Consider the following 26,249-nt stretch of genomic DNA (forward strand, 5'->3'; position numbering starts at 1 on the left):
ACTCTGTCATCTGTCTGACTTCCAGCACATCTCACACTTTATTGTGGTCAGTCTCTCACACGTTACTCTTGTTTTCAAAGCCAGCTGTCCAGTTTACCTCTATAGTGTATATGGATCTTTTTTTTATTCAGCAGTATTCCTTCATTGCTCAGAACTTTGTTATCTTTTTCATTGCATGATGTGCCAGATGTTTTGACTTGGTGAAAGGTCTGGACTGCAGGCAGCCATTCTGTTGTAACAGATGCAGTATGAGGGTTAGTATCGTCTTGCTGAAACAAGCAAGAAGTCATCTGGACGGGAGCTCTAAAACCTGTACATACCTTTCAGCATTGACAAGGCCTTTCCAGATGTGCAAGCTGCCAATTCCATAGGCACTAATGCACCCCCATACCAACACAGATGCAAATTTTTCAGCCAAGCACTGATAACAAGCTGGCTTCCCAAAAAGTGTTTTAAATTTCATCTGACCACAGACAGACTGAGCTTTAACCTGCATCTGTGGATGGCACGGTGACCTGTGTTCACATATTTCTATGACAGAGTCATGCCTGTTATCACTGCAGTGCTGCCCAAGGGCCTGAAGGTCACAGGCATCCAATACTGATTTTCAGCCTTGTCTCTTGGGCACAGAGATTTCTCCAGATTCTCACAGTCTTGTGATGTACTGTATTATGGACTCTAGATCCTCAGATATTCAAACTCTTCACAATTTTACAATATTGGGGAAGATTATATTGAAATACCTTTTATTATACCGCTGTTTCTCTTTCCTGTGGCACACTACCAAATTTATACATATGAGATTAATGTGAAATAGGTGGAGCCAAAAACTTGGTGGAGTAGCAGGTACTTACTGGGATAGCTGAGACAAAAGATGATCATCTCAGCTTGTATTTCCAGGTATTCACATCTGGATCTGATACACAGTTCAGAAGACAGCACCTTTGGTATGAACCCACCCATTTGTCTTGTGAGCAAAAGTATTGGAACATGGGGCAGACTGTATTTATGGTTAGAGGAGTAATCAACATTAAAAGCAGAGAGCGAAAACAACAAGCAACTATGAAACTGAGAGAAGCTGGAAATCAATCAGAGCCATGTCACAAACATTGGCCATAGCCAGTACAACCGTCTGGAGTCTCCTAAAGAAGAACGTCATCACTGGTGTACTCAGTAACAGATGTCGAGCAGGTAGACCAAGGAAAACAGCAGCAGTTAATTATAGAAACATTGTAACTGTTGTAAAGAAAGACCCTAAAACAGCTTTTAGTGACACCAGCATCAACCTCCAGAGGGCAGGAGTGAAGGGATCACAATCCACTGTTCACAGAGACTACATGAACAAAAGCACAGAAGCTTCTCCTGTAAGAACAGGAAGGCCAGGCTGGAATTTGCCAAGAAGTCTCAAAAACACTGGGACAAAGTTTTATGGACTGATGAGACAAAGATGAACCTTTACCAAAGTGATGAAAAGGCTAAAGTTTTGCGAAAGAAAGGATCTGCTCATGATCCCAAAACTCTCATCTGTGAAACACAGTGGTGGTAATGTCATGGGTTGGGCTTGCATAGCTTCTTCTGGGACGAGCTCATTAATCTTCATTGATGATGTCACGCATGATGGCAGCAGTACAATGACCTCAGAGGTCTGCAGAAACATTTTGTCTGTCATTCTAAAGAAAGATGCAACCAAACTGATTGGGAGATCCTTCATCATGCAGCAAGATAATGACCCCAAACACACCAACACTACAAAGGAGCTCATTGGGGGGGCAGGAGGTGGAAGGTTTTGGACTGGCCAACATCACAAAAGAAGAATGCAGTTTAGTGATGTCACTGGGTCACAGGTTTGATGCATTCACATTATTCTTCATTATTCCTTAAGAAAAACAGCAGCATATACAGTACTTGCATAAGCTGATATGCTGGTGTCACCACCAAAAAAAAAGGACAATAATTGCATTTAGATGCTTCTTCTTCTTCTGTTTTAATTCACCTGCAGCCCATTAATGGGACTGGATGCATTTTTTGTTCATTTGTACATACGTTGTACGACCGTCTTGTTACTCAGGTCAAGCGAAGGAAACTTTGCTCTACTGGAACATCATGCTATGTTTTAAACCAGGCTCATCTCTCCCTGGCTCAGAGCCTTGTTAAGTAATTGGAACTAGGACTGCAGAGGAAAAAAATGACCTAACAAAGAGGTGATGATGATGAAGAAGTTGTTGTAGCAAAAGATAATAGTGAAGGACTTCAGAAGGTCCTTGCTGATTTCGACACTGCTGCAGACCAGCGAGAGCAGTTGGCAAACAACCAAAGTGCACCATAGAGAATAACTCTCCCAGGTCTAAATAAGACCACTACAGGGTTAAGGAAAAGAACTGTTAAAGTCTTTGATTCTCACCTGTAAGAAGCCCAGAAACAGGTAAGCAGGAGAAGAACTGAGCCACTACAGACTCTATAACTGTCAGACATAATATCACGCAGACACAGAGGAGATGGATGTGGAGAAAAAGAGAATTACAGCCATCTTATGGGGTAAAACGTAGGTTTTGGATGACTAACCTCTCACTGCCACCGCCAGCACACAGTAGGACATTATCTCTCAGCCAAAGCCAGCTGCATGAGGCCCAGTGAGTGATCGAGTAGGGTGGAGTGCAACCAGGCATGTCCAGATATCTTTCAACGCTCGAGGAGAAGCAGCTTAGTGAGGACACCAAAAAAGAAGTCCACTTTCCAAAGCAGCTCCTGCATGAAAGACATGAGAAACAGAGGTGGCAACAGTTTTATACCTACAGTAGCGCATCAGATGTTCGTGATATCTATTCTTATCTACAACACATTAAGTTTGATCTCCAAAAGCTGGTTTGTGTAACCACTAAAGACAAAATCTGCCTGTTTAGAAAACCAAGCCATCCATTCTAGCAGCATTTGTGCAGCAGCTTGTGGTCAGAATGAAGTCTGACCACAAGCTGCTGCAAGTTGCCCTGACCACAGAGTGCGCGGAGCCCGAATCAGACCAGGGCCTGACATTTGTCCTGAAAATCAAGCAAGGCTGACAAGAGAACCCTCAGACCCAGAAGACTCATAATATTTACATCCACTCAAAGTTTCTAAGTGCTCCAAGTGCAGGCTGCAGCCTGGCAGAGGCCCTCTGTAACATTTCATGCACTATGTAAATGCAACAAGAAAGCAGGCACCCACAGTTCATGTCCTAATATGTGAAAAGCAGCACAGAATGAGATCAGAGGAGCGTTTTCTCTTCTGTTTCATAGCTGTCTGAGTCTTCCTAACATTCACAAATACACCTGGCGTTACAAAATGCCACCTCAACAATTGTTCAAAAAAAACAAACAAAAAAAAACAAAAAACTATTTTGCAGTCTTCCCTCCACTGATACAATATTTTAAAAAATTTTCAAAAGAGCATTGCCACCAACAGGAACAGACAAGCATGAACCTTTGGCATACGAATGTACAGGGCCTACCTGCTCAGGTAAAAAATTACAAATAAAATAGCGCACAATAAGTTGCTCCATTGATTATAATCTCTGCAGAACATGTTCAGTATTAAGACAGGCATTTCAGAACCACCCGACCTTCCATCACAGTTTCCTTTGGACCAAGAAAATCTGTTTTTTTACCCCCAAAGGGAAAAGATGGGAGAATAAACGTCATCCATATACAATTCAGGGTTCATGAACCATGGACTGCCGCCCATGTGAATACAGTAGAAAACCAGAGCAGCCTGTGGTCTGAATTTACTGACACAGAAGAGGATTACGTTAAAATAGCTGGCCCCACTATCACCATGGTTAATAAGAAAAATTAATTAATAATAATATTAAAATAAAAGAATATTATTTATTTTTAATTAAAAATAATAATATGATTTTTATTTTATTTTATTTTATTTATTTATTTGTTTTTTGCTGCTTTTCCTCGTTCATTGAGCTTTTGGTCCTTCTTTGATACATGAATGTGTTACGTGCGTTCCCGCCCGCCTGTCTTTAGTGGTCAGTGGGACTGATTTCCGTGGAGGGGCCGGGAGTGGAGGCGGGGTACGGGCTCGGCGTCCCTTTAAACTGCACAACGGAGGAACTGTTGAGGGTTGCGTGACTCCTCGCCACCGTACCGGCTTCCGCACGGGCGCGATTGGCCGCCACCGGTGTGTGGGCGGGACACGAAACTCTGACTCAGCTCTGAGTCACTGCACGACACGTCTGTCACACAGTGTCTGCTGACGCGTTCAAGGACTGCAGGAATAAATGAAGGCTGAAGAGAGAAAAGACTAACCTAAGGCTTTCTAGCATGTCAAAATTTACGAGGATTATTTATGTGTTATGAACCACATATATAATATATTTAATAGGTTTTTGTAAGATATTGAGCTTCAGCAATCAATGCGTGTTTTTCACACACTTGGCGGTAAAATTATGTGCAGAATTCCCAAAGCATACTGTTTCCCATGACACCTGAATGCACCACCAGACTGACTGATCTTACAAGACTTCGCATTGGCCGCGCTCTGTGACACTGGAGACGGTGGACTGAGCCCGTCCGTGGTCTCCTAGATTTTAGGTAGAACAGAAATAAAACATCCCGGCTGTGGCGGAGTGACCTTTCTCCCATCACAAAAGCTTCAGAGTCACATTTTTGGAATCTATTTTTCTACTTCAGCACCGTGCTGGACGGATCTGCCATACAGGGTGAGTCTTAAACTGCATCATGAACTCTTGTACACAGACTCGCTGTCTGGGGCTCTTGGTTGTAATCGTAAGTGATCTATTTGGGTGTTTTTCCATCTGTTCTTATTTTTTAACACCTTAAACATTTTGTCAGGTAGCTTTTCGTATCGCGAAAAAATATATCGTGTGTGTATGCGTCTAATAAAGGAGCAAGTACATTGTCTACATCAGCAGAGGCTGTCAGAAGTGGAAAAGTGCAGCGTGGAATTCCCGTTACGCGCGATCGTAACGCGCGTACAGTTCAGCGCAAAAACTTCACTGGAAAAAAAAAAGATATTTATTGGTGATAACATCCTGCCGAAAGATGATACGTGACGGACCGAGTGTACTGATATACTTCACATGTGAAATGACGGTGCTCTTCAAATTGGCATATATTTGACAAACCAAACACTGTTCATTGTAATTATAACAATTCTAACTGAAAAGAGGCGACGAGACAGTTGTGGCGAACAGCCAGTTTGAAAAGTTTAATTAAAAATCATTCCATTGTTTCACACTCTTATTAATCATGAAGGAAGCTCGGGAACTTGGCAGATTTATTTAGTTAGAAAGGGCTTTCAGAGAGATCTGATTCCTGTGGAGTTGGATGAACTGTTCTGCGGTGTTCTCGGCTGATGCTCAGAGAAAATCAGCTCGCGTTTACTGTTCTGCAGCTGCCTTCATTAAATAACCAAAATGACTTTAAGCTGACTGACAGGCAGATCCCGGTGTGCCGCTGCGCCGCTCCAGTGCAGCACAGTATTCCATATACCTGGACTTCATGCACACATGTGGTTGTAATTTATGTGCCGTCAATTTAAAACTGAAGTGTTCAGGATTGTGTTTACTGTGTATTTTAAATCACTATCACTCACTTGAAGGATAGACGTTTATATTTGAGTGCAACCTGGGCTTTCCCGAATGAATGTGCTGCCGTTAAATGGCCAACGGAGCTGGTGGAACTTTGTCTGAGGGATTTCACAAGCATCCAGGCTTCTAATTTATCAGCTAATCCAGATTAAGGTGCTGTGGTTCTTCTGTGTTCCCAGCCTGGGTCTCAGACGCTGCAGCCTGTCTGGCAGGCAAAATCAGCAAGCCATCCAGCACTGGCTGTCACATTCTCTACTGCACGTACAAGCCCCTGCAGTACATTTAAAAGCAGAATTTCCGGATCTGCTGTAAGCTTTAACCTGCCTGTCACTGTAATGAGAGGATCATGTTGCTGAATGTTGCCTTCATGATCTGGACCCAGTTTGGGCCACAAACTGTTCAGTGGCCACACCGAACATAAGCAAAGTCCTCCCAGAAGCAAGTCTCACCACTGAGCAGCCACCTTGAATCTCCTCCAGGCACTTATCTGGGCAGGTGTTTAAAAAAGCATTTATGGAAAATAACTTTACCTCAAAACATCTGCCGGGTCACCAGCGAGCCACCGAGGGTCAGGGTTCCATTTTATACACTGTGCATTTGCAGAATTCCTTTTTTTTCTCTTTTTAACATGGTTTTTTGGGGGGATTTTTTTTGCCTTTTTTAGATAGTGTAGTGAAGAAGAAACACAGCAAAGGGTCTCAGGTTAGACTCAAACTCAGGCTGCTGCATTTAGCCTTGCGGCATACAGTCACCTGCTCGCCCTGTGAGCCAAACCGGCACCCGGCCGTGGAATTCTTGACCTACAAATGCGGAATAATCTTCTGTGGTGCAAGTTGTATATTTTTTTTTGCGTCAAAGAAGGGGATATATGAAGCCTGTAAACTTAAGGGCAGAAGTCTGCATAAGACAGAGAACAGGTGTTGTATTTCTTTCTGAAGCGCAAACCACTAACTACTGGTTAGTGGTTCTGTTTTTCCTGACCTTCTGCTTTTAATGCATTTGGCATTCAGTATGGAGAATGTGACAGAGACTGAAAGAGAGAGAGGGAGGGAGAGCTATGTGAACTATAAATAGACAGTGGGAGAGTGGTTGTGATGATAGCATCACCACACAATAATCCCTCAGCAAGACTGGCGTTACTCCACTGCTCTATGCTGGCTCTAACAGTGAGCAGGTTTCCCCTCTGCTTTACCCCCATATAGTAAGCAGGGTTATCTGGTGAACTCATGACCTTATGCAAAGTGTCTCTGTGTGTAAATGCTGTATTAAGCTTGCTAATATGGAACTGGTGGGTAAAAGGAGCATGTTTCACTCAGCCTGAACAGGTTGGAAGAATCCTTTATATATATTTGTCTCGTGGATGGTGCTTACTGGTCAGTCAGACAGCAGACGGGGGGGCAGATCATGTTGTGGGCATGAACTGCCATTTGTCGAGTGCCATCCTGGACTCTCACCCGTTATCAGCAAGAAAATATTGGCTATCATCGGTTTCAGCACCCGTGAATATTTTTCTTGACTTGGAAAGCTGACTGTCAGCTCTAACTGCAAAAGTACAAATGAAAAGGATCAATGGAGACACTCGCAGAGTGCTTTTTATTGAAGTTAGAACTCACAGTTTGCTCATCTTGATCTGCCTTACTGTTGCTATAGAGTTGCAAACTGGTGGCTGCTATTTTGGGCAAGTCTGGTTCCGGAAGTAGAGTCCCATTCATTTCTCCCACAGAAGATGTAAGGTGACTCATAGCTGGAGCTCCTCTTCAGCTTGGACTGCCATCAAACTAATCTGATTCAGTCAAATCGTTCTTTTTTTTTTTTTATTAAAAAAACAAAGGTACAGGGTTGTGTAAATAAAACCTCCCAGTAAGAAGTTAACTCCAAATCCCTGCTCAAAACTCAAGATCAAGAATCTCTTCAGCAGCACCATTAACCTAGCATGTTTCCTGATAGCAGGAGAAACTGGAGCTCCTGGAGTATAACCATGTGAGATCATAGCTCAGTCCTTCATGAATTTGATAAGTGATCTGGGCAGTCCGTTAGCGTCCCTGTACTGTATCTGAGGTGCAGCTAATGGCAGCATTGGAGTATTTGGACATATTTGCTATATTTAAAAGACAAATCAGTGGTTATTGTTTTGAAAGAAGCTGCCACGTGGACATGACACTGATAAATGCCTCATTCATCTCTTATTGAGCCTGTCCTTTCTTTTTCTATGATTTGCTAGTTTGAAAGCCTCAGTCTTAAAAATGGGAACGTTTTTAATGACCTTCAGCAGATGTAGCGAAGATCATGTTAAAGGCACAGACCAGGCTTTAGGACCTTCAGCTTCCTTTACATACAAACAGTTCCAGATGTAGACGCAGACTAACGCTCTATCGCACTTGCTGTGATTCATGGTCACAGTGTTTATGTGTCTGACTGCTGTCTCTAAACTGGACTTGCACATCACCTTAAAGTGTTTTCTCTACTTATATTTTTGCAGCTGTTGCATCGAGTTGCAGGCGCAAACATGAGACATGCGCAGGCATTTTATTGTGTTACCTGTCATTCCGCAGTCAGCAATCGAGTGTGTGTTTGTGCGGCAGCTCTGTGTCTTTTAGTGCTTTTACTTTGAACAGAGCGTTCACCATCGCCCCACCCCTCCAGGCACTGACCTCCTTTTCATTATTCAAACAAGCAGCAACTTTTTCTTGCTTCATTCCTTCTTTTTTTTTTCTCATATGGGATGTGGATATAACTGTATTTAAAAAAAAAAATCACAGAGATCAACTGTGCAGCATTATAGGGAGAAAGAGTGGCAATCCTAGGAAATTTTTTTTAGATATTTGATCATTTGATGTGTTTAATAGCTTTTATTTTTTATTCGCATGCATGTGCTTTTCAAGTGTGTAGTGCGGGAATGTGAAAAACAGCTGTGTCTGCAATAAAGGCTTCATTGTGCAAACGCTGCGTGCCACTTGTTCTTATCTTTCGGGATCTCAGTCAGGAAATGTTCAGGAAACAAAACTGGACGAGGATTTCACTGGCTGTTATTCAAATCATTGCATATTTACCGAGATGAGCTTTTCTAAATTCAGAAGATAATTGACTCTTAAATTGATTTAAGAATGCTTTAAGTTAGAAGTTCATTCCTGAGTTTGGAAATAGAGCTCAGCTTTGTCCAAAGCTTTCAGTGGATTCATATGGTTTTCATCAGCAGACGGAGTTTGTGCACAGATAGTTCATATGATGCGGTGCTTGACCATTTGCATAGTTTTTAAATATTTATGAGACACAACATTAAGAGCATTAGCAGGTGAAGTGAGTAGTCTTGGGAAACCTTGGGTTGTAATATTAATGTTCATGTTGCTTTGTCACACGTCACCCACCTTAACTTTACTGTAGATCAAGCGTGCCGTCCTCCCATGGCAAAGGTGCACCCGATCGCAATGTCTTCCCTCCAGAAGACAGTTTGCCTTCAATGCCACAAACACTGTGTGAAGAAAGGATAGAGGAGCGCAACAAAGTGTCCTCAAAACTCTCCACATTCCAGTATTTTTAACTGTCCGCCAACATCACAGACAGACACCGCTGGTCTGTCATCCATGCCCTGATGGCTGCTTTAACAGCATGAGAGGGGACCTTTAAAAGTCAGGGAGGTGGTTTAAATGTTGCAACTCATCGGTGTATATTTCCAACAAGCATCAGTGCTGAAATGTGTGCAGCGGAACTTAAAATCTTGTTAAAATACTTTTACTCGAGGCAACATTTTAACTCCCAGAACAGACCTCGTAATAAAAGCGCATTGCATTACAGTATTACACCAGTATACATGCTGTTTTCAGCTACGCTTACAGTATGTTTACGGCATGCATCGCAATGCACTCAGAATCTAATAACCGAGGGAGCATTGTGCTGCATTCAGAGATCCTGAGGAAACAAGACTCAACAAGCAGAGATCGGAGACACACACTGTACATGCACAACACACACACACACACACACACAAACACACACGCACACGAGTGTGAGTGAGGGGATCGGATGTCAGAGAAATAGCGTTTGCAGAGCAGGCCTCTTAACAGGAGCAAAAATACAAAGTATTAATAATGGATTAGGCTGCATTTAGAGAGGTGATACAGACAAACAGACAGTCAGACAGACAGTCAGACAGACAGTCAGAGAGACGCGGAGATGTAAAGAGCAGATTTCTGATGTCCGTTGAGAAAACGATGAGCGCCTAACTTAGCCGCTTGCACAGATGTTGACTCGTTGGGAGGTTATCATGTTACGTCCCTTAGCTCAGTGACTCATTGCTCCACTACCTGTATAGTACTCTGTGTTACATCATGTCCTCGGTTGGAATACCCCCTCCCACACACTCTTCCTCCTGCTCTGTGAGATGGTGAGAATTTGCTGCTCGGTGCTAACATAATGCAGTCGACTCTGACACATTCGATTCATCGTGCTGCATGAATGCCAGTGTGTGTCTTTCAGAACTATTTTATTTTTCTGCCATTTGTTTGGTGCGATGATCACCTGAAATGTTACAATGGAAAAGATGCTGACTGAATAATGTGGGACAACAAACACCTTAGCTAAGTGTCCCATAAATATATTGATTTTAAAGGGGACCTATTGGTGGCTGCTCATATTAAACATGCCTAAAGTTTCAGTGAAAAATAATGATCACAAAAAGTGGTGTACAAAAAAGTTTCATGGGGATGATATGATTTCAGAAAACAAGAATGAAACCGTTTAGTCCATCATCCACATCTGCTGTGCCTATAGGTTTAGCTTTTATTATTTGAATAATGCACAGTTGTTTTATTATGGAAGTTAGCTGTACTGCATGACATGTTTCCAGACTCTTCTACAGCCACAGCAGCAGACCTGTGAGGTTCTCCACTACAAAAACTTAAGAATGGACTAGTTCTTCTTAGAACCAAGAACCTTCTGACAAATATTATTATCAACTGTCTGTTAAGTGGAGTTAGAGTTCATTCAGCTGCAGGATGAGATATTATATAGGACTGCCACATCAGTGACCTGCCCAGCTAGCTGACAGCAAGAAAAATATGATAGGAATGACCGAGACTAACCTTTCAAAATAAGAGTGAGACAAATATTTACTAATATATCAGTGATACTGAATAGGTGTAACTCATGTCCAAAGGCTCTGTTTGAGTTGTGCTGTGGGTTGTTAGCAGCAGATCCTTTGGATTTTGTGGTTTATGGGGTGGGACTGAGTGCTGCATTATTCTTCTGGGGGAGGCTGCAGAGACCATAAAGGTGTCATGAAGGGAGTGGTGCTGGGGGCACTTCTTCTGCAACAGTAAGTGTGTGGTACATGTTGGTCATGACAGCATTGATCGAGAAATTAGCTTTATAAGAAGTTCCATGTGTCTATGTGCGGACTTTCTGACCTGAGATTAAAAGATGGCGGTTGTTGGGACATTAGAGATGCACACACAAAGACTGTGTTGTGAACACTCAAGCATACAGTGGAGGAACATCATCTGCCATCCTGCCCCACTCTGCTTCAGTGGCGCAGCAGTCAAGGTTGTCTCCAGCTTTAAATATCTGGGGACTCACATCACTAACACCCTCACATGGAACACAAACTCTGGCTGTCTTATCAAGAAAACCCACCAAAGACTCTACTTCCTGAGGAAGTTGAGGAAGGCTGGCCTGGGGAACAAAATCTTCACATCCTTCTACAAGTGTGTGGTTGAGAGCATCATAACAACATGCATCACTGTGTGGTATGGGAACTGTTCTGCTTCTGACAGGAAGGCTCTGCAGAGGGTGGTCAAGTTGGCACAGAAGATCACCGGCAGCACCTTCACAGCTGTAGAGGAGATCTACATCAGCAGATGCAGGAGCAGGGCCTCCAGCATAATCAGGGACCCCTCCCGCCCTGCCCACGGACTTTTCTCCCCACTCCCCTCAGGTTGTAGATTACACAGAGTGAGGTCAACCAGGCTGCGAAACAGTTCCTGAAGCTGTCAGACTAACAAACCCTGCACCTCACTAAAATCAGATCACTGACAACATTCTTGTGCAATAGAAACTCTGCTTCTTTAAGGCCAGTCCACTCATAATATTCATGTGAAATAAACCACTGACTGTGCAATAATGACAATATGATGTGAAATATCAGCGCAAACTTCTCGGGTACCAGAGCACTTTCTTTCTTTAGAGCTAGTTATTTATTATATTCTATTTTCTTAAATTATTCTATTTATTTGTAAATGTACACTGTACATTGTTTCTTTGGCAACTTGCACTGGAGGGATCTCAGAGTCTGATTTTCTTTCTCGTCATGTTTACATGAGAAGAATGACAAAGTTTTTTTGAATCTTTGAAATCAGAAGAAGAAGAATTTAAAATAACAGGACTGTATTAAAGCAATCAAAGGTGCTGCAGTGGAGGACAGTGCATTATAGTTATAACAGTTTTATAACATGATAATCAGCGTCATGGTGAGGTGTTATATGAATATACATATAAATGCAAGAAATATAATCCATGTAGATTCATGTAGGTTCAGGTTTTCTTCCTCATTATGTCCACCGACCTATAAAACCGACATAATTTGATGTTATCCAAACACCTTTTAAGGTTTTAATCTAATCTTTTGAACAAATTAAGTGACGGTTTACATTATTTGTATTTTTGTGAGTATCTGGGAGAGTAATATGCCTGTTGAGCAGGACTGTGTATTTATTGTTCAGCAGTACTTTATAGAAATTTTCTTACTCATTCAGTCCCCTGTCTGCAGAGCTGCATAATAAGATATTATCTGTAAATTGAAAGTGTTTACTGAGATATTAAAAGTGTGTTGCCTGCTGAAACATAATATATTGAAAGGGTGTATATACACTCAAGTATATACACTCTATATAAGTGTGTCTATATTCAGAACAGTGTGTAGCCTCCTCCTACTAGTCTATAGGACAGTCAGTAACACAGGGTTGCAGAAACCTTTGAGCCCACATTGAAAAATAGATCAGCACGGCAAATGTTGACTGAGTTAGGGAGCGTTAACACGCCAGCCCTGATATTGGGATATTTGGCTTCCAGTCACTGTATGATTATGGCCTAATGATTATATACTTTGTTACTACAGTACTGTCAGCTTGGCTGCCATTCAAGAGGCTGATATCTGTGTCAGTGGTGCAGAGTAGCATTTGGAGAGATTACTGTTTGGGCCTTTGACTGAATGATGATGTGTGTAACACCATAATTTGAGCCTTGTGTGGAAGCCAGTAGTATCCTTCGGGTGGCCAACTCACACAGCTGGTGGTGCGAGCACTTTAAACAGGTGAAAAGCACTGCTTTGCTGTTGTGGTAGGAAAGAGGTATTATTCTGCTGCATGTCTCACATTGTTTAGTGCATTAAGGTGGTTTCCAAGATGGGGGTCGCTACCCGCTTCTTGGTCACTGGCTAAATCTAAGAGGTTAGTTAATGAAGACATTGCAGAAGATGAAAAACATCTCTGCGTTTCTTGCTGATATTAGTTTTTATCTATTCACATTTTTTGCCAGCTAGTAGTTCCTGTTTGCAATATATCCAGAAATACAAAGACGTCTGTCGCCAAGTTCCTGACGCACTGAAGAAAACTTAAAAACGTGATGATTCTCAGCCAGCTTTAATGTTTTTTAATGTTGCTTAATTGCCTCTGTGTGTTGTCTGTCACGGCCGCTGCTGTGGCTCCAACTGCTGACAGGGATGATAAGTTGGCCAAACTACAATAACAGAAATCCTGCTTTTTTTTTTATTGCTGTTGATCACGGGTGCACACACCTGTCATTTTGACCTCATGCAGTATCCTTGTCTCGCATTGCTCAAATTACATGTCTAAAAATATAAGGGAGTACTGTAAGTCATGCTTCAGTCTGATAAAACAGATCAATGGCTGCATGGATGGCCAGTATCTGCTGCATATTCACGAAAGAAATTCATATTTCTCTCTCCCTGCTTTTTTGAAGCAGGCATGTTAATTGTAAGATTGAAGAAATTGCTCGACTGTTCGGATCATTGGGGTTTATTTTAAATGGACACCTGCATGACAAAAAGTCACAGTAAACAGCTGTTTTTAATCTATTACACAGCCTAAATATGGTGACTGTGGAATCGTGCCTGCAATTAATATTAAACATTCAGTTTGGACTGAAGGCGCAAAAAGTGTTGTCACGCTAGCGCGTGCGTGCACATGCATGTGTGTGATACAGAAGCTGGTTTCCATGACTCGTGGCTATTGGATGGATTTTTCTTTTCAATAATTAATGAGGAGGAAAGCAAACACATCCCTCAGCTGAATAAGGACAGTTTGTGTGTGTTTGTGTGTGATCAGGTGTTTGTCCTGGGTTGTATTATGTTTCCACGCGTTTACTGGGACTGGTGGTGGAACTGGTCCTGGGCCAGTTTGCAGAGCCAGACTGCCACAGAGGGATTTGATTAAGACTGTTGTAGACAAGACTGGGACATACTGGTTTGGACTGGGCTGAAGTGGACACTTTAAAGGTGAGCCAAACCAAACTGATTAGTCCAACCCCAACTGTTTGGATTAGTCTCAGGTGGCTTGTACTGGGCTTGACTGGTGGTAAACACACTGTTAATTCAGCTAGGCCATGAACTCAAGCTCAGTCACAATCAGCCGATGGCTCAGCTACACTTGCATTTGTATTGCATTGCATATAGGGCATGCTATTTAGGCTGATTTTTCCTGCTTTGCCTCTGCAAACTACTTTGCAACCCACCTACACCCTAGTTGCTCCTTTTAAGTTCTCTGACCTAATCAGTGTCTTTTTTGTTGTCAGTGAGTGGGTGAGCAGACCCATCCAGCCAAATATAAATGATTAGAGATGGAAAGAACAGTCTTCCTCATATCTATCTCTCTATAGGGTCCCTGATTGAACGATGCATGAGCAGTGAGTTCAGACAGGATTGAACCAGATCAGTCTCGACTTTATTCAGTCCACCTCATTTCCCCCCCAGTTTTTCTTCCTATTTGCTGTTAATGATCCCATGCCTCAAGAAGCGCTTCACATGCTCAGATTTTCCATGTTGTGGTGCTTCCAAAACATCTCACTCCATTTCATTTCTGTGGTAGTTTGTTTGTTTGAGCGGTTTAGGCTGAAGAAGCTTGGAAGCAAAGCATTTTTCTTACAGGTTTGGTTTGGCTCACACTTGCTATGCCGAAGGAGAAGGTTAAACTAAATATTTAGTAGGCAGTTGCTTTGACTACATTCCCTCTGATTTTATGAAGACAGATTTTATTTTGTTGCACAAACGGCTCCATTTTAGTCCCCCTGCTAGACCTGTCCACTATAATTAGCTGCTTTGGCTCTTAGCAGCTAATGTGTTTGTGTGTTCGTGTTCTGGACAAAGGAGAAAATGGGACATAGATGAAGTCTTTTTAAAGGTTTGTAGAGGATGTATAGTTTAAAACAAATGTATTTCATTGCTGGCAGTTCTTAGTTCTTCAGTGCTCACTTCTAATATAAACATTTATCATGACTTCTTCCATCTTCCATATTCATTCATATTCATATCGGGTGATGATGACTCATGAAAACCAAGCAGACTGCTTTCCACTGAGAAGGAAACGGCTCAGAAAACTTTCATATGTCATGAAATGGACTGTGTGGTAAGATTTATTTGGTCAAACTTCTCTTTTCAAGGTCAACATCAAATTTTTAGCTCCATGTGATGTGAACATGATCAGGTCAGGCGTGTGTATATGGTGCAAAGAGTGAATATCCACCTTGAACTTTCTCTGTCTCTCCGCTTACTCCTGGATCATGAACTTTGACGTCTTTACAGTCAGTGCTGTGTCTGCTTATGGTTTGGTGTTACCAGACAGCCAATTTGTTTTTTTTTGTAAAAATTCAGTCTCTGCATCTTCCCGTTGCAGCATTAACCACAGGTGTCACATCTGATGCTGCACGCCACTCTAATTGTCCTCTTGGGGAGTTTTTTGGGGTGTGCTCGTGCAGGTCTTAGGGTGGTAAACGAGTTGCACTGAGTGCTGACTCCTTGTGATGTGAAGACTCTGATGTAGCTTCCTGCTTTGACAGCCCAGCCATGTATGTGAGTCCAGCTGAAACACTCGAAGTGTGATACCTCCTTATTTGAGTCTAATCATGTTGTAGCATCCATCTGGTTACAGGAAGTATAAGACATGTCCATTAGGCAGATGTTTTAGCTTAATACTTTTAAATTATAACTGCTTATCCAAGTAGATTACATATGTGAGGAATACATCCTGAACAGGTTGTCAGTCCACCAAGCGGCTTCTGTGTGAAGTGCTAACCACTACACAACTGTCCACTTTGAAGCAGCATAATGTGAAGAAAGTTCATTTAAGGAAAGAAAGGAGCCAATGATAGCATGTCTTCCATTATCATTAATGTCACAGTTGCGCTGATTCATTAGCAGAATCAGGCCTGAAACGCCTCAGCTTCATTAAGGTCCAAGCTTACAGCTAGCTGCACTCAAGCCTGGCTCAACACCTGAGTAAAGTTTGCAGTTGTACTTAATCGACTTCCAAAGTGCATGCAGAAGGGAAATAGTCAGGGAAGTGTTTTCTCGGACTATTGGTCCTTTGTGTTTGCTCAAAGCTCACAGCTTTATCAAGGGAGCACCAAGGCACCTTTGCACCAAGAAACTTGTTGCTGTGAGGCAACAGTGCTAACCGCTGCACTACCGTGCTGCTGATATACCACACAGATACAGGATGAAACTTTGAGACTACATGAAATGCTTTTCATTTAACTCAAAGGAAACAGTAAAATCTTAAAGTAGTAATTAATGTTTTACCTAATTTGTATTTTTGTACTCTTTTTGACTCCTGTCTCCTGCACCTTTTACATGTAGTTATATCTGTGTAGATTGTACCTTGTAGGGATAGAAATGGACTTTCACTGTACCTGTGTTTCTGAGAGTCAAAGTCCACGAGACCTCCCAAAACCCTTTCTGTCATTATTATTTTATGTGTTGTTCTGTCAGTGGATTTTGGCTGCTGCTCACCAGTTTTCAGAGTTACTCTGATTGTGGTCACATGGTCATGATGACATGGCCCTTGTACAAATCACTCAGGCTTTTTATACTCGCCTGTTTTCTACCCCATCCAGCACAGGGAACGACTTTTCACTTGCCATCGTAGGGGTATCTCAGACATTTTTTTTTGTGGTATAACTATTGTTATTCACTTTGTTTTTGAACGTTTTAGCTCATCAGTGCAGCACACAGTTAAAGTGTGATACCAACATATTCCAGGTTGAAGCCTTTATAAAGGCCCGTTGAATTTCCACAGGCCACAGAGATACAGTATGTGGAGTATGCACTACTTTAGATAATATATTTATGCCTAATACACGTGTAAAACCTTTTTATAAAACTTTAAAAAAACAATATGTGTGTGGTGCACACACATTTTTGGCCAGGGCCCCCTAGTGGGCTAATATGGTCATAATCAGACATAAAGTGATACTGACTTTGTCATTAACCTTGCTCGTGGATGATGAAAGCTGATTTGTCATTGAGCTGGAAAATTCTGGTTGTATCATATTCATTTCCAACTGAGGTGCATTTAAGCTGTCATTTCTTCTCTGGGGTTTGTCAGAAGTCATCCTCTGAAACTTTGAACTACACAAGCAGAAGAATCAGAGGGTGTAAAAACAAATAGTTCTAGTAGTTAGAGACTTAATCACAATATATCTGCTGGAATGCACTGACCCGCACACACTGATGATATATTGCAGAGGATCACTGGCAGTTAAAAGTGCACACACACACTGTGATCATGCAGGTTTCTGGAGCTGTGATTTGCTACAGACTACTTACAGCATTCAGGACAACAACTGAGCTCTGTTTTGGTGCTTGAATGCAATTTTTATGTATGCATGTGAATGTGCGTGTGTGAGCGCTGCAAACACAAACGATGCATTTAATGCGTGCTTTGTGTCGACTTCTTCTTTTTTTTTGGATCAACACATGTTCATCTGTTTTCCCCAAATATGTCTTTTTTTGTGTGTGCCGAGCAGAATGTGGACAAAGGACTGGGTGTCTGGAGAGAGGGTGCTGGGGAGGGGAGAAGGGGATGATGGGTGATGGGTGGGGGACTGGAGGAAAGGATGATGGGTGGGAGTCTGCAGGGGACGGCTGGCTAGCTGGCTGTGTTTATAGATGTGAGTTTGTGAGGGCAAAGGTGGGGGTACGGGTGTGTGTGTGCATACATCTGCATATCTGTCTGCATGTGTCTAGGAACATGCGTATACTCATCTGCCGGTGAACCCGTGCATGTGTGTACACTGCTTGCCTGTTTGCAGGCTTGTGTGTAAGTGTGTGTATATGTGTGTGTGTTCTTTTGTTTTGCTCTGGGTTGCTGGGTGATGGGACCAGCTGGGAGGGCTGAAGCCATTCACTTCCCTTCTGCTACCCTGAAGGCAGCCAGCAGGGAGGGAGGGAAGGAGAGAGAGAGAGAGAGAGAGATGGTCGGGGGGGGGGGGGGGGGGGGGGGGGGGGGTAGAGTATGTAGTCGCCGGATATTTGCATGCAATTTAAAAGAAGCAAATGCAATCAGACAAAACAGAATGAGACCTGCAGGAACAGCAGAGAAGTGAGGAAGTTCTGAACGCAGCTCAGGATGAATGAAGAAATTCATGAAGGAAAGTTGGGGGGAGGGAACGAGGGGAGGGAAAGTGTGTCAGGCTGAATCGTGATAGAGCAGAGGAGCTGACTCAGCCAGTCTGGTCTGGTGTAGGAGGGCAGCAGTAAGGAAAGAAGTAATAGATTACTGTGGATGGATTACTATAATCACATTTCCGATGTACAGTTTCTAAACTAGTACCGTGGGATGATGTTACTATGTAATATGGTTAATATATAAATAACAGCATTGTAATAAAATACAAATATTTTATTACAATGCTGTTGATGTAATAATAGCAAGTCATTGATAATAAATCCTCAAACATAAGTTTTCCCAATTAAAGAAAAGTCCCGTGTTTTCAGCCTTAATTGTGTCTAAGAGCAGCGTTTCTGGCTATGACTCATGCTAATTTTTCACTCACCGCGTTCCCTGTAGAGATGTGGGAAATGTGGACTTTGACAAAACGGCACTAATTGGAGTAAACGGTGCAAGAGTCCAGCTTTTGTCCTCCTAAAAGCCGTCTGTCCACTTGACTGCGACAGACTAACCCTTTATTCCGACACCTCATACTCACTCTGTGACTTTGTGTTTTGTTCTCTGTCAGTATGCTCGCACAGGTGTCACTGAAACGAATGTACAATAGTGATTTCAAGAGTCACTAACGCTCCCGTTGACTCAATGAGAGGATTCACTGGGCTACAACTGCAGTGCTGTGTGACAGCAAAATAAGGGAGTATCCTACACTAGCGTGCAAAAACAAAAGATTTTTTTAAAACCTGTTAAAGAGAACTGCATTTTTGGTGGTGGAAGTGTATTGTGTGAACTGAAATCCAAAGAAGAAATACATTTGAATCAAAGTGGAGTGTGAGGTGGGTCTGTCGCCATGGGGCGAGAGGCGGGGTACGCCCTGGACAGGATGCCAGTCTTTCGCAGGGAGTCAGAAAAGATTTTCTTTTATGCTTCTGTGCTGTTGATAACCGTGCTCGTCCATCGCATTCCTGAGTCTCAAGAACTCTTGAAGGAACTCCATTATATCTGGTTTAATAAATGCCTACTTGGTTCAAGGATGAGCTGATTAGAATGTGTCAGTCATTGTGGCTTCACAAAACACATTTTTGGCCCTTATCTGTCAGGCTAAAATAGAAGACGTGAAGATGTGTTATATTCAATAAGGTCAAAAGTCAGCTTCAGTGCCTTATCATAATGTTTTTTTGCAAAAATGCATTTCTGGCTATTGCTTAATGCTGTAACTCAGGGACAAGAGGAGAGAGAGTTCACATTTGGTCAAATACTGAGGTGGTGAGGTTGCGGATGTTCTGTACTGCTGGGTCGATCGTTTCTCTGACAAAAAATTGTGACTTTTTGCTGCAACCTTCATATCTGAAACATTGCCTGTTGTCATACCTTCAGCTTTGTGCTCATAGAATCTGTTTTATTGGCCAAATACAGTTAATATAACTTTTTCAAAGTTTTCACTACATACATACTGTATATTATTCAAGTCTGGGCGCATAGGGAGGTAAACTGAAACTTGCCTGGATGACAGTGGCATGCAAATGTAAGGCAGAAATTTCAGGGTTTTTTTTTTAACCTCTTAAGACCAACCAAATCACCAGCAACTGATCTAGGGTTAGGGGCAGGGTTAGGCTAATATCAATCTGTTTTTTAAAAAATTATTTTTGCCTGTTTCGATCACCCACATGAATAATCCGTTAGTTTCTGAAAAAGTGGCCATTTTTGCATGCGGCAGAAACTAACCCCTAACCCTTAGGCCTTTCCCTGGTGACTTGATGGGAATCCATCACTGTAATTTCCAGTGTTTCGTACACTGTTCTGAGGGTATCCTGGTTTTTTAAAAAAAAGCCGCACCAGAGAGGAAGCATATCTCTCTGCTGATCTTGTGACTGGAAGGAAGAGGGGAAGATAAAATGAAACTGCTTGAAAGCAGAAAATCTGAGAAAAGAAAGATGGATAACCAGCTAGACCGTACCCTTACTAGCTGCCAGACTCTAGAGCCGAAGTGCCGGGGCTGCTTCCTTATGTGCCATGACTTGTGTGTCAGCTCGCTTTCTCTCGAAGATTAATGACCTTCCTGTTTTCAGCTACAATATCCCCCACAGACTTTTCAGTGCAGTTTGCTTTGACTCGAAGTGCATGTAGAAAAAAATGCTGCAGATTTTGTTGTTGGAGGCAAAGCATCAAACGATATGCATGTGGGAGGAATTCACTCACATGTGAAATGACTCTGCAGTGAGTCGATAACAAGCAGCAACACTGAGGTTTTTACTATTACTACTAGACTTATTTTTTTTTTACTATGACTAACTACATGAATACCATCACTTCCAGTATTTCTTCCATCAGCTGCGGTTTCCTGTACTTACAGCTTTGTTCAGACTAGTCATACTGGAGCTAACCTGTGACTGAATTCTCTGCCATCAGTGTTTTTGTTGAGTTTTTACGTAGTGGACTGAAGTATCTGTGTCCAGTCTCCTCCTAGATTAATGGTGAGCTGTTCCACTGGAATGTGTCACACTCACTAGTTTGATATGGATGGGTATGGACACACACACACACAGTTAAGTGTTGGGATAGGTTTGCATAACTCTTAGCTGAAAGTTATTAAACACGCAACTGAGTCCAGTACCATATGTCTAAGATATGTTATTATAGCATCATGTAACTTTTCTTTCAAATCCATTACCTTCTATAATATTGCTGCATTGCCCCTTACCTGCTTCTGATATTTGTACTGTGATTAGTTAGATAGTTAGATAGCCAAGATTGGCAGTAAAGTCGGGGACTTTAGAGGGAACAACAATTCATGTCAGAAGTTATGAAACAAGGGAAAAAGAGAAAAGTGCCCAAATGAAAGAGAAACAGAGCTGGAACGAGAGAGAGAGAGTCAAAGAGAACAACAACTTCTTTCCTGTAAGTCACCTGACACTGGAGGCGTCACGGCAGCCATGAATAAACACACCTCCCTCCCTTTCTTTCTCTCCGTCTCTGTGTTTTGCTGTCTGGCTTTCTCACCCGTGTTCAAGTTAAGGCACAAGCCCTCTTCATGCAAGATGAAAGGTTTTGTTCAGAGCCCTAACTATTTTCTATTTATAGAGCTATCTCCCTAAATTCTTTAGTCTCCGGACAGAAAAAAAGAGAAGCAAGGTTATTTTGGTTGGGGGGGGGGGGTTTTTAAAGATAACATTTTACATTTCATGTTTTGTCAAAAAAAAAAATGTTAGGAAAAGGAAACAAAAATCTGTGTCTGACTTACAACATATCCTCACTTAGTGAGCCTCAAGCTGGCTCCTCTCAATGCAACGAAATGTTGGAAAAAAGGGAAGAAAAAAAAAGACTCAAAATATGATTCCATAATTTAAAATCTATATTTGAAAAAGATAAATCATTTCCTGAAACAGCTGTGCACTGCAGTTTTCGCAAATGTTACTGAAACAGGAGGAAACGGTTTCTCAGACACTTTTTTTTCCTGCTCTGGATTAATACTTACAATATTGGGTGCTTGAGGCTGGTTAGATATTTTTGCAGCACTGGTAGAGTTTATGTAAATCAATTCTAATGTAATAAATCATTATAATAATAATAATCCTTGTTTTTAGCTTTTGAAAAACAATGGATCTTTATGGCCCAGGGGGAAAACATATATTAGACATGCCTGTTAGTTGGAAACATTCAATTGTTTTGGTCATGGAAATAAGAAATATACTAAATATTGTCTGACTGGCCCTTCTAATACACACTCATAAAAACTGGAGAATATTCTAGATTTGCCTATTAAAAAAATATGTTGTATACAGTATAGAGAGCACATAATAGAGCACGACTAACACGACTTTAAACCCTGTAAAGCCTGAACTATGAAATAATCGCCACAAAACTCACCTTTTTTAAAATGGGGTGTTTATTGAACCTTCTGATAAATTAAAACAAATATATATATTAGCACGGTGGCGCGGTGGTCAGCACCGGTGCCTCACAGCAACAAGGTCTGGGTTTCAATCCACCTTGGCCCAGGGGCTTTTCTGTGTGGAGTTTTCATGTTCTTCCTGTGTTTGTGTGGATTTACTTCAGTTTCCTCCCACAGTCCAAAGACATGCAGTTAGTGGGGTTAGGTTAACTGGTGATTCTAAATTGCCCATAGGTGTGAATGGTTGTCTGTCTCTCTGTGTTAGCTCTGTGACAGGCTGGGTGTATCCCGCCTCTCACCCTATGTCAGCTGGGATAGGCTCCAGCACCCCACCCCCCCAGCCCCCACCCCCAGATGGACGGAAATGAAAAATTAATTTGCACATATGAGTTTTAATTTGTTTCATATTTGCTACATCTGGCTTTTTTTTCTTTTTCTTTTTTTTGCAATTTCTTGCTTAAAATTGTATTATATTTAGGTTTATCTCAAAAAACACCATGTATCAAATATGATACACTTGGCGTTAAAGGGTTAAGGATGAAAAGAAGGGAAAAAATCAGACCGTTATGAGCAGATGTTTGTATTCACAGCAGCCCGAGGTGTGTGGATTTAATGACACCGCATGACTAATGGGCAGGATGTGAAATTGTGCAGTTGAAATAGCCTCAATTATCCAATCACAGCTGAGGAAGAACTCAGCTCAGCATAACTTTAAAAGTGCCATGTGCCGATGACGTCGCTGTTGATCCATATACTGTATTTAAAAAGATGGTTGAGCCATTGTGACTGTCGCCCACTGGCTTCTGGACTCCACGGTCTGATGCCTCAATATTTATGCCATGGCCATGTTGATTTTACACTATTTGGGTGAGAGGGTGGAAACCTGGGTAGCAAACCTGGTAAGCAAGCTGCCTTCATAGAATTTATGAAGCCACACGCAGCTGCAGATACTTAGTAATTAGTATTTATCAACAGATGAATAAAATAATAGAATTTAGTTCACTAAAATTGAGCAGAAACTTATTGGATGTGATGTCCATCTAATCTGGCAGATAATTCCAGTAAAATGCTCCAAGAAGCTCCAGAGCAGAAATGTTAGAGAGGTCCAGTTCAGTGAGCTGGGCTGGGGCCTAGCAGACAGCGATAGCTTCCTTAATGTTGTTATGAAGGAGGAAACTTTCCACAGAGGCAAAAACATTTTTTAAAGGCTGTAAATATGGTTTTTAATGCCGTCCAGTTAAAACATGACACTCTATCGGGACTGACTTGTGGTGGCTTCATTTTTCAGCCCTAAAGGTTGCTGCAATTTAGTTGACCATCACCAGATGTTGCTACAGCAGAGAAATCATCCAACATTAACAAAAAAAACCACAACTTTTTTTTAATAAAAAAAAAAAAAAAAAAGCATATCTTTGGTCTCTTGCTTCCAACAGTAACTTCACTTGAATGTTTTAAAGTTTGCTTCTTTTTTTTTGGGATTGATCTTCCTTATTGCACCTCACCTTTATTTACGCATACATACTGATGATGAATGAAATTGATTTAAACAGTGTAGCCATAAAAGCTGACATTGTTTTGACCACAATATCTCAGCTTTATACTAAAACCTGTGGCAGCTGCTGTTGCTGAGGCCAGTTACAGTATGTCAAGATAATTAATCCCGTAATCTTGAGATAAACTATTTGCTTGGGATCACCGCTTAATTGTCCAATTTAGTTTAGATAACAAACTTTATCCTAAGGATAAAAGGAAGGACTCTTTAATGAAAGCAGCTTGTGAAGATCATGATGTACAGAAGCTTGTTGTCCCAAGATAAGCACACATTTATCATATTTAGACAACAGTTTCTTTTATTATGTAGAAACAGCGCAGTAATTCAAGTGCAGCCGCGTCACAGGCTTAAAAACACTGAAAAGCCCCATTTGTCATCTCTGCAGACATGTAATGATATAATTGGGTCATGTCAACCATGAGATAGCAGTCTCAAATCATGTGGCAGGCTTAAAGATGTGTGTTCTCTTTTCATGTAAAGGTTGCTTTCTGATTGAAAAACAGTAGGATGCTGTGCAACAAGTCCAAAAAGCCCGCTCAAACTCCTGCTGCAGTATAAACTAACTCTGTGAGTTTGGAACTGACTCCCAGCTTTAATCCTGTGAGACTAAACACACTGACTCCTTTTATTAATGCTCTCCTGAATATATGATTAACTGTAGATCTCATTGATGGTTATTTGCCGCTCCATCACCTCCGTATAGCATCAACAGACACAGGCTGCCGCTGACTGTCGCAGCAGAATGCTTAGATCACCTAGATTACAAGAAAACAGCAGGGAGTCTAAGCGGCATGACTACATTTTAGACATATTTGACTAAAATGAAGCACTGTAGGAGGCCCACTTGCTTTGCTTACTTGTACTTCCCCTTTTGAAGTGCGTGAGTCAAGGCACTTAACAAGTGTTTGAAGTCTCAATGTAATGAGAAGGAAAAAAAAAAAGATACTGAAGTGTGTGTGTGTGTGTGTGTGTGTGTGTTTGTGTGTGAGGGATGGATGGAGGTACACACCAACAGGCTCAGTCCACCTTTGTGTGGGTGTTTAGTATAAATTTGTGCCACTAACTCTGGATATATATCATATCAGGGATAAACCATTTTGTGTGTATGCATGTGACTGAGGCAGCAGCTGTGTATGGGCCAGAGAGGGGGCAATGGTGGACTCTGATAAAGAGACAATGAGAGAGAATAGGAGGAGGTAGAGACAAAGAGAGAGGGAGAGAGAATGGGAAAGAAAGCAGATGGGTGTTTTTGGTGTGGAGCCTTTCCCCTCCCTACCCCCCCCCCCCCCCCCCCCCCCCCCCCCCCCCAACCCTATTTTTTTTCCCATGTTGGGCCTGTGTGCCACACCCATGTCTAATAGCGTTAATAATATTCTCTTCACACCACACCCTCCCCAAATCTGGCAGCACACACAAATGCTTCTACTGGCTTTACTCTTCTTCCTCTAAGATTTAATGTGTGACTTTTTTTTTTTTTTAAATCATAATCAAAGATAATCAACGGTGTTGTTTCCACATGTTATAGAACATAAACATGTTACACACTCCCCTTACAGCTAATTGCAATTACTTTGATATTAGATTAAGGTCCATTTGTGGGGGATAACAGAGTAATAATCTGTCATAATAAGGAACTATGGGGGCAAAGTATTATAGCACTGTAATGCAGCTCACCACAAACCGTGGCCTCAAAGCTTGAGTTGAATAAGCTATTTCCATTTATATGTTCAATCAAGGGGCAGTTAGATATTTTCTCTTTCCTTTACATCTTTATTATGTGACCAACAAACCAGGGAAGTCGTAGAGGGAAGAATAATTACCATATGGCTATGTCTGGTTCGTACACTGGCTCTTAAAGATGGAGTTGGTGTCTGATAATTGAAGTGTCTTAAACCTGCATTCTTTTTAATGGCCAGCAGGGGGCAAATACTGTGGCTGCAGAAAGACGCGGCTTATGTTGAAGTCTCTGGGAGAACAGTCCTCTGCTCCCTTGCTCTATGAGCTCAGTAAAAACTTTGTTTAAATCTATAAGTCTTAATATATTGTGATGTTCATTTTGCAAATTATGGTCCTCATCAGAGTAAACAAAAACAAGGTATGCTGTCTAATTGGGTAACGACTAATCAATCACAAGTTTTGCTTTCATAGCTCTGCCCTACTCTCGTCTCCTCTTGATGTCTAGTTTCAGAAAGTGAAGATGACAGTGGTGAAAACACTCAGCTCAAGGCTTCACAGCAAGACTTAACAAACCAATGGGTGATGGCACAGTGTCCATCTTTTATATACAGTCTATAGCCTTGTAATTTAAAGGCAAACCTCAATTTGATGTTGCACTTTTAGTCTGTAGTACGTGCCAAAATGAGAAAAAAGACACTGGATTCTGCAAACACTCGTGTTATAGACTCTGTCCTTAGTTTTGGTCACGATAGAGGTCTTTACAGGTCCACTTGGGTTTTACTGCAGGATTTTTGGGGGGGGGGGGGGGGGGGGGGGGGGGTTTGAATACATTGTGGATTGGGTCACTCCAGAAACAATCTG

The 26,249-nt window shown here is 41.8% G+C and overlaps 1 protein-coding gene across 1 annotated transcript in view; it reads left to right on the forward strand.

Moving 5' to 3' along the window:
• The first annotated feature begins 4,539 nt into the window (after window positions 1–4,539).
• Window positions 4,540–26,249, forward strand: part of LOC115793512 (SERTA domain-containing protein 2) — a 41,059-nt gene continuing 19,349 nt past the window's right edge. The window contains exon 1 of the mRNA XM_030748542.1: window positions 4,540–4,705. The gene's annotated coding sequence lies outside the window, so the exon portion shown is untranslated. The remainder of the gene's footprint in view (window positions 4,706–26,249) is intronic.

This window comes from Archocentrus centrarchus, chromosome 15, assembly GCF_007364275.1.
Source record: "Archocentrus centrarchus isolate MPI-CPG fArcCen1 chromosome 15, fArcCen1, whole genome shotgun sequence".
NCBI lineage: Eukaryota > Metazoa > Chordata > Actinopteri > Cichliformes > Cichlidae > Archocentrus > Archocentrus centrarchus.